The sequence below is a fragment of the Hyaena hyaena genome, unplaced genomic scaffold (assembly GCF_003009895.1).
Source record: "Hyaena hyaena isolate Hyena2069 unplaced genomic scaffold, ASM300989v1 scaffold_17, whole genome shotgun sequence".
NCBI lineage: Eukaryota > Metazoa > Chordata > Mammalia > Carnivora > Hyaenidae > Hyaena > Hyaena hyaena.
In genome coordinates, this window is record NW_024080648.1 from 988274 (window position 1) to 998718 (window position 10445).

The following is a 10445-nucleotide window of genomic DNA, read 5'->3' on the forward strand; positions in this document are numbered from 1 at the left end:
CTTCCAGAACTGTTTTTGCAGTGTCCCAGAGGACTTGGTATTTTGTGCTTCTATTTTCATCTGTTTATGATTTTTTTAAATTTCCCTTTTGAATTCTAGTTTGACCCTTTGGTTGTGTAGAGGTGTGTTCTTGAGTTTTCACATATTCATAGATATTCCGGCTTTCTTCTTGTTTTCTACTTTCAGACCATTTTGGTCCAATAAGATGCTAGGATTTCACTCTTTAATTTCCTAAGACTTGTTTGTGTTCTACTCTCTGATCTATCCTGGGGAACGTTCTGTGTGTACTTGAGAAGAATGTGTATTGTGCTGCTGTTAGATGCAATGTTCTATCTATGTCTGTTAGCTCCATTTGGTGTGAAGTATGGTGAACTCCAATGTTTCCTTGGTGATTGTCTATCGACTGTTCGAAGTAGGTTACAAAAGTTCTCTATTACTATATTATTGCCCATTTCTCACTTCAGAGTTTTTATATATGCTTAACATATTTAGATGCCCCAATATTGGCTGCGTATATATTTATCTTCTTGATGTATTGACCCCTTTATCATTATATAGTGACCTTTGTCTCTTGTTATAATTTCTGACTTGAAGTCTATTTTTTCTAATCTAAGTATGGCTACATCCACTTTGTTTTGGTTTCCACTTGAATGTTACATCATTTCACTTTGATCCTGTAGGTCTGTAGAACTGAAATATATTTCTTATGGGTGGCATAAACTTGGGTCTTGTCTTGTTTTCATTCATCCAGGCACTCTGTGCTTTTTGATTGGTGATTTAAATCCATTTACATTTAGAGTAAGCATTGATATGTAAGGACTTCTGCAATCTTACTGTTTTCTGGTTGTTTTGTATTTCTATTGTTTCTCCTTTTATTTCTGCATACCTTCTGTAAATTGGTGGTTCTCCATAGTGGTATGCTCTATTTCTCCTTTTTTGTTTCATGATTCTATACTTTTGCTTGAGGCTTACATAAACATCTCCTAGATAAAACAGTCAGTCATACGCCAATACCATCTTCTTTCTCCTGTAAATGCTCCACTGTTTTACACTTCCCTTTCACATTTTTGGTGTCCTGGTGGCTCAGTCAGTTAAGGTTGGACTCTTGATTTCAGCTCAGGTTATGATCATACACTTCATGAGTTCGAGCCCTGTGTCAGGCTCTGCACTGATACTCTGGAACCTGTTTGGGATTCTCTCTCCCTCTAACCCCCCCCCCCCCCCCGCCCTGCTCACATGCATACATGCACGTGCTGTCTCTCTCACTCAAATAAATGAACTTAAAAAAAATTATAGTAGCTATAAGGGTACCTGGATGGCTCGGTCAGTTGAGTATCTGACTCTTGATCTTGGCTCAGGTCATGATCCCAGGATTGTGGGATCAGCCCCGCTTTGTTGCTCTGCACTGAGCATGGAGCCTGCCTAAGATTCTTTTTCTCCCCATCTTCACTCTCCCCTGCTTTCCCTCTCTAGAAAAAATAAAAAATCATAGTAGCTATAGTTACTTTTCATGTTCTCTTCCTTTAACCTTTATATAATTAAGTAGTTAACACACCATCCTATTAAAGAAATGAGTTCTCGATAACAATGCATTTTTCACCTTTACCAGTGCGTTCTATATTCAGTCTTACTAATTTTAGCTACTATAATGGACACACAGTCCTATCTCACTATGGTTTAACTTGCATTTCCTAATGACTAATGATGCCAAGCATTTTCTCATGTGCTAATTTGTTAATAGTATATCTTCTTTGGTGAAGTGTCTCTTCAAATCTTTAACATTTTTAATTAGGTTGTAATTATGAGTTCTTTATGTACTCTAGATACTTAACCAGATACATGCTTTGTAAAGATTTTCTCCTGGTCTATGGCTTTTCTTTTTTCTTAACAATATCCCTTGAAGAATAGATCTTTTTTTTTTATTTTCAATGAAGTCTAATTTATCACTTAAAATTCTTAGTCACACATCTAGGGGTATCTGGGTGGCTCAGTCAGTTAAGCATCTAACTCTTGGTTTTAGCTCAGGTTGTGATCTCATGTTTGGTGATTTCAAGCCCCACATCCTGCTCTGTGTTGGCAGTGCAGAGCCTGCTTGGGATTCTCTGTCTCCCTCTCTCTGCCCCTCCCCTACTCATGTGCGCTCTCTCTCTCTCTTTCTCTCTCTCTCTCTCAGAATAAATAAACATGAAGAAAAAAGACATCACATATCTAGTATAATATCTACAGAATTGGTTAACTCATGACACTTATGATTACAAATATTTTCTCCATATATTTTAGGTTTTAAATATAAGCCCGTGATCCATTTTGACTTTGAGTCTTATATATAAAAATTAATTTTTATGCATATGGATATCCAATTGTTCCAGCAACAACTGCTGAAAGTGTGCTTTCTCTGCTGCACTGCTTTTGCTCTTTTGTTGCTTTTGACTTTTGTCAAAAAACAGTTATCCACATCTTTGGTTCGAAGTATGGATTCTATTCTGTTCTTTTAATGTAATGCAAATGTATTTTGATTACTGTAATTTCGTATTAAGTTTGGGGATTAATATGATCCTTTTCTTTTTTATTAAAGACATTTTGGCTATTTTAGGTCCTTTGCATTTCTTTTGTAAAAATGTTTATTTTTGAGAGAGAGACAGAGAGAGTTGGGGAGGGCAGAGAGAGAGAGAGAGAGAATATCCCAAGCCGGTCCCACACTGACAGTGGGATTCAAACTCACAAACTATGAGATCATGACTTAAGCTGAAATCAAGTGTCAGATGTTTAACTGAGCCACCCAGGAGCCCTTGGCATTTCTATATCAACTTGACAATCAGCTTGTCAGTTTATACCACAAAAAACAGTGACAAAACAAAATCAAGAAAAGCCACCTGGCCTCCTGGGATTTAGATTTATATTTCATGAATGTATAGATATGTCTGGGGAGAAGTAAATTCTTAATGATATTGACTCTTCCATCCATGAACACAATGTATCTCTTAGCATTTAGATTTTCTTGAATTTATTTCTGCAGTGTTTTATAGACTTCAGTGTACAAATCTTAGATTTCTTTTATCAGATTTATTCTTGAGTATTTCAGATGTTTTGAAAAGTTTGGTAAAAGGCCTTTTTGCCTCTCTTTCTAATTATTTTCCCAGTGCTTATATGTAGAAGCACAACTGACTTTGGTATGTTGGTCTTGTACCCTTCAGCCTTGCTAACCTTTTTAGTTCTAAAAATATTTTTTGGCAGTTATAATAAGATTTTCTACATAGTCTTGTCACCTGTGAATTGAGATAGTTGTACTTAATCTTTTATAATCTGGATGACTTGTATTTATTTTTCTTGTGTAACTGTACTAGGTGAGATCTCTCTCTAGTATTTTGAATATCAGTGGGAGGAGAGATCACTTTCACCATTAACTATGGCATTGGCTTAGGGTTTCCAAAGGTGCTCTTTATCAGTTTAAGGAAGTTCTCTTCTGCCTAGTTTGACAGCTTTGAATCAGAAATGGATATGATTTTTCTCTAGCAACTTTTTGAACTTATAGATGTTCAAACACATTGATGACTTAGACGTTTTTCAAAAGTAGTTGAATTATCTTTTCTAAAAAAATTGACTTAAAAAATAAGGTGTTTATTTTTTGTACCATGTATTTTATCACCTTATTATTCCTCTTCCCTTTTTTAGTCATTTCCAATGTGAGTTGTAGGGATATATTATGATTGTGATTGCTGGGGTGCCTGGGTGGCTCAGCTGGCTAAGAAACCAGCTTTGGCTCAGGTCATGATCTCATGGTTCATGGATTCTAGCCCTGCGTTGGGCTCTGTGCTGACAGCTCAGAGCCTGGAGCTTGATTTGGGTCTGTGTCTCCCTCTCTGTTCCTTCCTTGTTTGCACTGTCTGTCTGTCTCTCTTAAAAATAAACAAAGACTAAACAAAATTTATTTTAAAAAATTGTGATTGCAGAAGTTTTTAAGGTACTTGTCTTTTAAATGCATTTTCAAGGGTTTAATTTGTTTTTTTAATGTTTGTTTTTGAGAGAAAAAGCACGAGTAGGTGAGGGGCAGTGAGGGAGGGAAACACAAAATCCAAACAGGCTCCAGGCTCTGAGCTATCGGCACAGAGAGTGATACAGGGCTGGAACCCATAAACCATGAGATCATGACCTGAGATGAAGTAGGACATTTAACTGACTGGAATACCCAGATGGCCTCAAGGATTTAATTTTTAAAAAATTCATTACTTGACTTTATTCACAACAATGTTTAGACAACTTCCGTATTGTAGTGGTGTCAATACCTATTGATCTGATCTTGGACCATCAGGTTTCTTAAACTCTTAGATTTAATTAATCTCATGGTTGATAAAAATTTTTGAGTAACTTTCTGTTTTCCATGAAAATTAAGTGGATAATACATTTTGAACTCATAGAGAAAGTAAAGCTGTCACATATTAGTTAGGTATACAATTTAGGGTCATGATTTTGAAAGTATAGAGTGACACTATTTCAATATTGTTTTTTACTTGATGTTTACTGGAGAGACCAAAGAGAAACCACATTTCTGTTCACTTTTTATTAAATTACTTTTTCTAGGCTATAGAATTTTCTCCTTTAGTCTTAAAATATAATGATTTCTTTATAATATATCCTGGGATTCATTTATTAGCTCATTCTGTAACCTTCTGAGCCATTTTGGCCTACATACCCAGATTATTTCTTTAGTACAAGAAAGCTTTCTTCTATCATATAATTTATTATTCCTTCAATATCACTTTTTGAGAGTCTTCCTTAAGGAGGTTCATTATTTTTTTAATAGTCTTAATTTTTTTTTTACTTAAATCCCAATTAGCGAACATACAGTGTAATGTTAATTGTAGGTGTACAATTTAGTGACAACAACACTAATAACACATTTCCATACAACACTCAGTGCTCATCACTGTAAGTAACCTCCTTAATCCTCATCACCTATTTAGCTCATTCCCTCCCCCTTCCCTTCTGGTAACCATCACTTTGTTCTCTATAGTTAAGTCTGTTTCTTGGTTTGCATCTCTTTTTCTTCCTTTGCTCATTTGTTTCATTCCTTAAATTCCATACAGGAGTGAAATCAAATGGTGTTTGTCTTTCTCTGACTGATTTAGCTTAGGATAATACTCTCTAGCTCCATGTACATCTTTTTGCAAATGGAAAGATTTTGTTCTTTTTATGGCTGAGTAATAATCTATTGTATATATCCATAATTATTATGGATTATATATAATATAACTATATAATGCATTATATACTTATATACAATATTATTTATTAATATTACTATATATATAATGCTACTTTATCTATTCATCACTCCTTGTCCATGGACATTTGGACTCTTTCTATAATTTGGTTATTATTGATAATGCTGTCATAAACATTGAGGTGCTTGTATCCCTTTGCGTTAGTATTTTTGTATTATTTGGGTAAATTCTTAGTAGTCCAATTGCTGAATCATTAGGTAGTTCTATGTTTAACTGCTTGAGGAACCTCCATACTGTTTTCCAGAGTGGTCGCACAAGTTTGCATTCTCCCCAGAAGTGCATGAAGGTTTCCCTTTCTCTACATCCTCACCAACATATGTTGTTGCCTGAGTTGTTAATTTTAGCCATTCTGACAGGTGTGAGGCAATATGTTATTGTGGTTTTGATTTGCATTTGCCTGATTATTAAGGATGTCGAGAGCATCGTTTCATATATCTGTTGGCTATCTGTATGCCATCTTTGGAAAAATATATGTTCATGTCTTCTGCCCATTTTCTAAATTGGGTTATTTGGTTTTTTGGGTTTTATAAGTTCTTTACATATTTTGGATACTAACCCTTTACTAGATAATGTCATTTTCAAATATCTTCCCCCATTCCATAGGCTGCCTTTTAGTTTTGTTGATTGTTTCCTTTGCTGTGCAGAAGCTTTTTATTTTGATGTATTCCCAATAGTTCTTTTTATTTAGTTTCCCTTGAAAGATGTCCATTATTTTTTGAGTAAAAATTCACATCTTTTATGTCTTTTCTCAGTGTTCTAATATCTTCATCCCAGCTGGGATTTCTTAGATAGTGTCAAGTTTCTATCTACCACACTGATTTCATTCTCTACAGTTTGTTTTTATTCATTAATCTCTTTGAGCTAATCATTCCATTTTGCTTTGATTTTTTTTTCTGTGCTGTCTCAGCACTGCCATCTCTTTTTAATCTTTTCTTCTATCTTAATCGTGCCCTTTTTCATCTCATTTACATTGCTCCAGGCATGGTTTATTTTGGTGTCTACATTTTACTGAAAACACAAAGCAGTTTTAATTTTGTCATTCTTGTTTTTCACTTAACTAGTGAGCCTATTGGGCAGTATAGCATCACAATTCAATGAATAAATAAGTGACCAATCAACTGAAATTAGGAGCATTTGTTCACATCTGTCTGTCAAGGGTCTCACCAGTGTCATAGAATAATCTCCAGAAATATTGTGAAGAATTTTATTACCACTCTGATATTCCAGAAGATCCACTAACATGTCACTGATGGAATGGGTCCCTGTTAAGGAATCTGCATTACCTCGTCTATTTTTTATACCTCTGATCTCTCTGTCTCAAAATCTTTCTAGGCGGATGCTGAGATTCCAGACTGAGTGCCTTATACCTGTTGATGTAGGAATAGTGACACACGTGCAAGACAGATGGAAACACATGGAAACTAAAGGTACTTTTATCTTTTGAAACTTAACCAGAAGGTACCCTCTCAACGCCTCAGATAAAGTCTTGGACTATAAAGATACTGAGTTTCAAAGCAATGTTGGTGCTCAGTAAACACGTGGATTCAGATCAGATAAAAAGGATAGTAGACAAAAGAAAGAGCATTCTGATTATTTTAAAAAGCTGAAAAGTTAACTTTATAAAGGAAAACAAATTATTTCATGGGGATAAGAAAAGATTGGAAGGGAATTTAATAATTAGAAATAAATGACTTATTTAGTTTTTTGCTTTTGAGGACAAAGGTAAAAAAATGGCTTAGAGAATGAAATATTTTGTTTACATATTACAGCATGCTTTTTGATGTGTGGCTTTGGTTAGAGCTTTTAAATGTACAAGTGAGTGTCTAAGTATCTCTAAAAATAGATGATAGTTGTAGGTGTTTGTTATTGCCTATCTAAAGGTTAATAACAACACCTTAGGCAAACTACTCCCAAAGTTCTCATTGTTTTTTCTTTCTTAAAAAATATGCTAGTTAGTATCTGGCTTTTCTTTGTAAATTTGGTATGATATTTTTGTCTGTGACACAAGCTATTCATAGGCTCCACGATATTTCTTCTCTTTATTAGTAAATACACTCATTAAGTGATAGAAATCAGGGGTCTTTGTTGAAAGTACATCTAATTCCACGGTTTCTTTAGGATTGCTACCCAGTTTGTCTCCCAACCACAAAGCCTTTACCCAAGGTCCTGGTGCCTCATATTGGAGATACACGGGCTTTCCTCTTGATCCCACTGATAACAGTACTTATTTCTGGGTAATCTAAAACTGTGTGCCATTACTCTGTGGCTAAATGTAATGTGAAAAAAAGATAATGCTAAGGACAGACTATTCCTAGTACTTTTACAGGTTGTATATGAACATAACTGGAACAGAATACTCCATCTCCAGCCCTAATGAAGTATTGCTACAGTTAAGCTTATATTGAAATGATATTAAAGTGAACTAAAGAACATCTGGGGTTTAATATTCAAATAGAATTAATGTAAATTCAGAGGCAGAAAACTTTTAAATGCCTCATTCTGTATTCATGGTTGTATATCTAATAAGTCAAGGCAAAGTGTCTTGCATAAAGAGTTTATTGCTGGAACCTTCACACCCAGATAATCTGATTATGTGAAAACCACCTATTTTTGTGGCCAGTTACAGTCTTTCTATGTGTAAAAAAATCCATTTTGGGAGAAGTACATTTGGAAATATACACTTCCTCTTTTTGGTATAAAATCTAGGTAAATAATGATTTTAAATGAATGGCATAAGGCACCTTTTATATTGTGCTTAGCAAGTGATGATAAATGTTGGCCTCAGGATAAGAGAAGGAAGATGTCTGGGGTGCCTGGGTGGCTCAGTCAGTTGAGCGTCTGACTTTGGCTCAGGTCATGATCAGGTTTGTGAGTTCAGGCCCCGCTTTGGGCTCTGTGCTGACAGCTCAGAGCCTGGAGCGTGCTTCAGATTCTGTGTCTCCTTCTCTCTCTGCTCCTCCCTTGCTTATGCTCCATCTGTCTGTCTGTCTTCTCTCTCTCTCTCTCTCTCTCAAAAATAAACATTAAAATATTTTTAAAGAAGAAAATGCTAGAATTTACAAAAATCTTTGTTAATGGTTTCCTTTTTTGAATCCAACTTGAATTTAAGTCCCCTGGCATAGTGGATGCTGATTAGTTGGAAACATCTAATGTTAAAGCCCAAAGATGTTTGCCTGTCTTCTTCTCTGTTATTTCCAGGACCCTACAAAGACATAATTATTGGAAAATGATACGTTACTTTTAACACTTTCTCTCTCTCACTTTATGTTGCTACCTATGTACTGATTATAGCTTCCAGAATGAATGTAGTCAGTCCAGTCTTGAGGAAAGTCAGGTGGAAGCAGCAGCTTTGGTCCCTGAAAAGCGATTCCTCATTAGTTGAAAGCAGAGGTGGTTCTGCCTGACACTAGTGGCTCAGAATCTGTGACGTGTGGGGCACAGGGAAGTGAAGATGTTCTTCAGTGCTCTTTTCATCTCAAAGATCTAGGCATAGATTCTTTGATCATTTTGAATCTGCTCCATCCACCCTCAATGTATGCTAATTCCTCCAAGAAACTGACACAACTGTATATGAATAGCCTTGATTGGTAAGAACTCTTAGGAATTTATACTTTTCATGTGTTTATGTCTATGTATGTATTATTTTAAAAGGGAATTTCAAGGAGAAGACAAGAGAATGAATCAGGAACTGTTAGTGTATAGGCATCAGTTCATCACTTTTTGAGTGGTTTTTCTCTGTGCCTTAGACTGCCGGGAGCCGCACCGGCCTCTCTGGATGGCAGTCACAGCAAGGAAATGGCAATGTTTGCAGCTCCTGCCATGAGAAACGAAAACTGGTATCTCTTTCTGCTACTACTGGCTCGTGTTGGAAATAAGCCTGCTGGTATTGACCAGGCCTCACAATATTCCTTATCAGACCCATATTCTGAACACAGATACCTCATAAGGAAAAGCATATTCCTGCCTTTACAAAAGAGACTTTAGATGAAAGCTCTATGGGCAATTGTCAAAAGGCTCTTCCTATGGGCCTTGCAGATCCAAGGCTTAGATAATAAAGGGGGTTAAGAACACAAGAGTTACAACTGAGCCTGGCCCCAAGACAAAGAGCCTATTTTGGGGTTAAGGGCAGAACACAGTTACTACGTATATCTTTGCTAATTGGTGAAGCATGGCAGTCCCTTCCTCAAGGCCTGCGTTACACAAACACCCTCCCTGTAAGGGAGGCAACTGGGCATGGGGATAGATAAGAGTAGCTAAAACATAAACCCAGGTGCAAAGACTGATACATTTAGAGCCCCCATGATAGTCTCCACAAACAAACCAATTCAGAAACATTCATCCTCTTGAGAGCCAGACAAAATACTCCTAACTTATCTATATACAATTTGACCTATATGTTGTCCTGTTTTTCACTAAGAACATTCTGTTATTTACTTGGTCAGAATAATTCTACAATTGATATCACAAAAGGCCTCCCATTGTAAGAAATTCCTTTCTATGACTTCATCTTGTTGCTGAACCTTTAAATAAAGACACAAAAACCGACAGGACAGAGACGCCTGCCTGGTGATCAGAAAGAATCTCGGGGCTCTCTCACTCTCTCTCGCCGACACCATCCATCCTTCAGGGACCCCTGGACCTGCCGAGCCGGCTCGGCCTCCAGCATTAGACATCTATAAAATAAAGTTATACTTGGCTTATTAACTATATGAAACTGTAAGGATCAAATGAGCTAATTGATGTGCAAAACTTTCTATAAGTAAAGATGCCATATAAAAATTTATATACTTTATATTTGTTTGAGATCTGCGACTATGGATTTCCTCTTTGATCCCCTAATGTTAACAGAGTGCAAAATTGAATTATATTTTCAAGTTTATATTTATGGTAGAATCCATAAAGATGTCTGTCTTCTGCCCGTGAATTTTGTGCGCTGGCACCAAGATATGACAAAATAAAATCTCCATTTATGAGTAATTATGACTGAGGTAAAGGAAGTATAAACTAGAGGAAACTCATAAAGGCAAGTTTATACGTTTTTTCTTCATCTTTGGGAACACTTGATAACACCACTCACCCCCCAAAAGGGGGTGAAGGTATTCAGGATAGAGTGAATTTTCTGGGGGTGTTGGTGTCCTTTCTCTGAACTGTTATTTTTATATA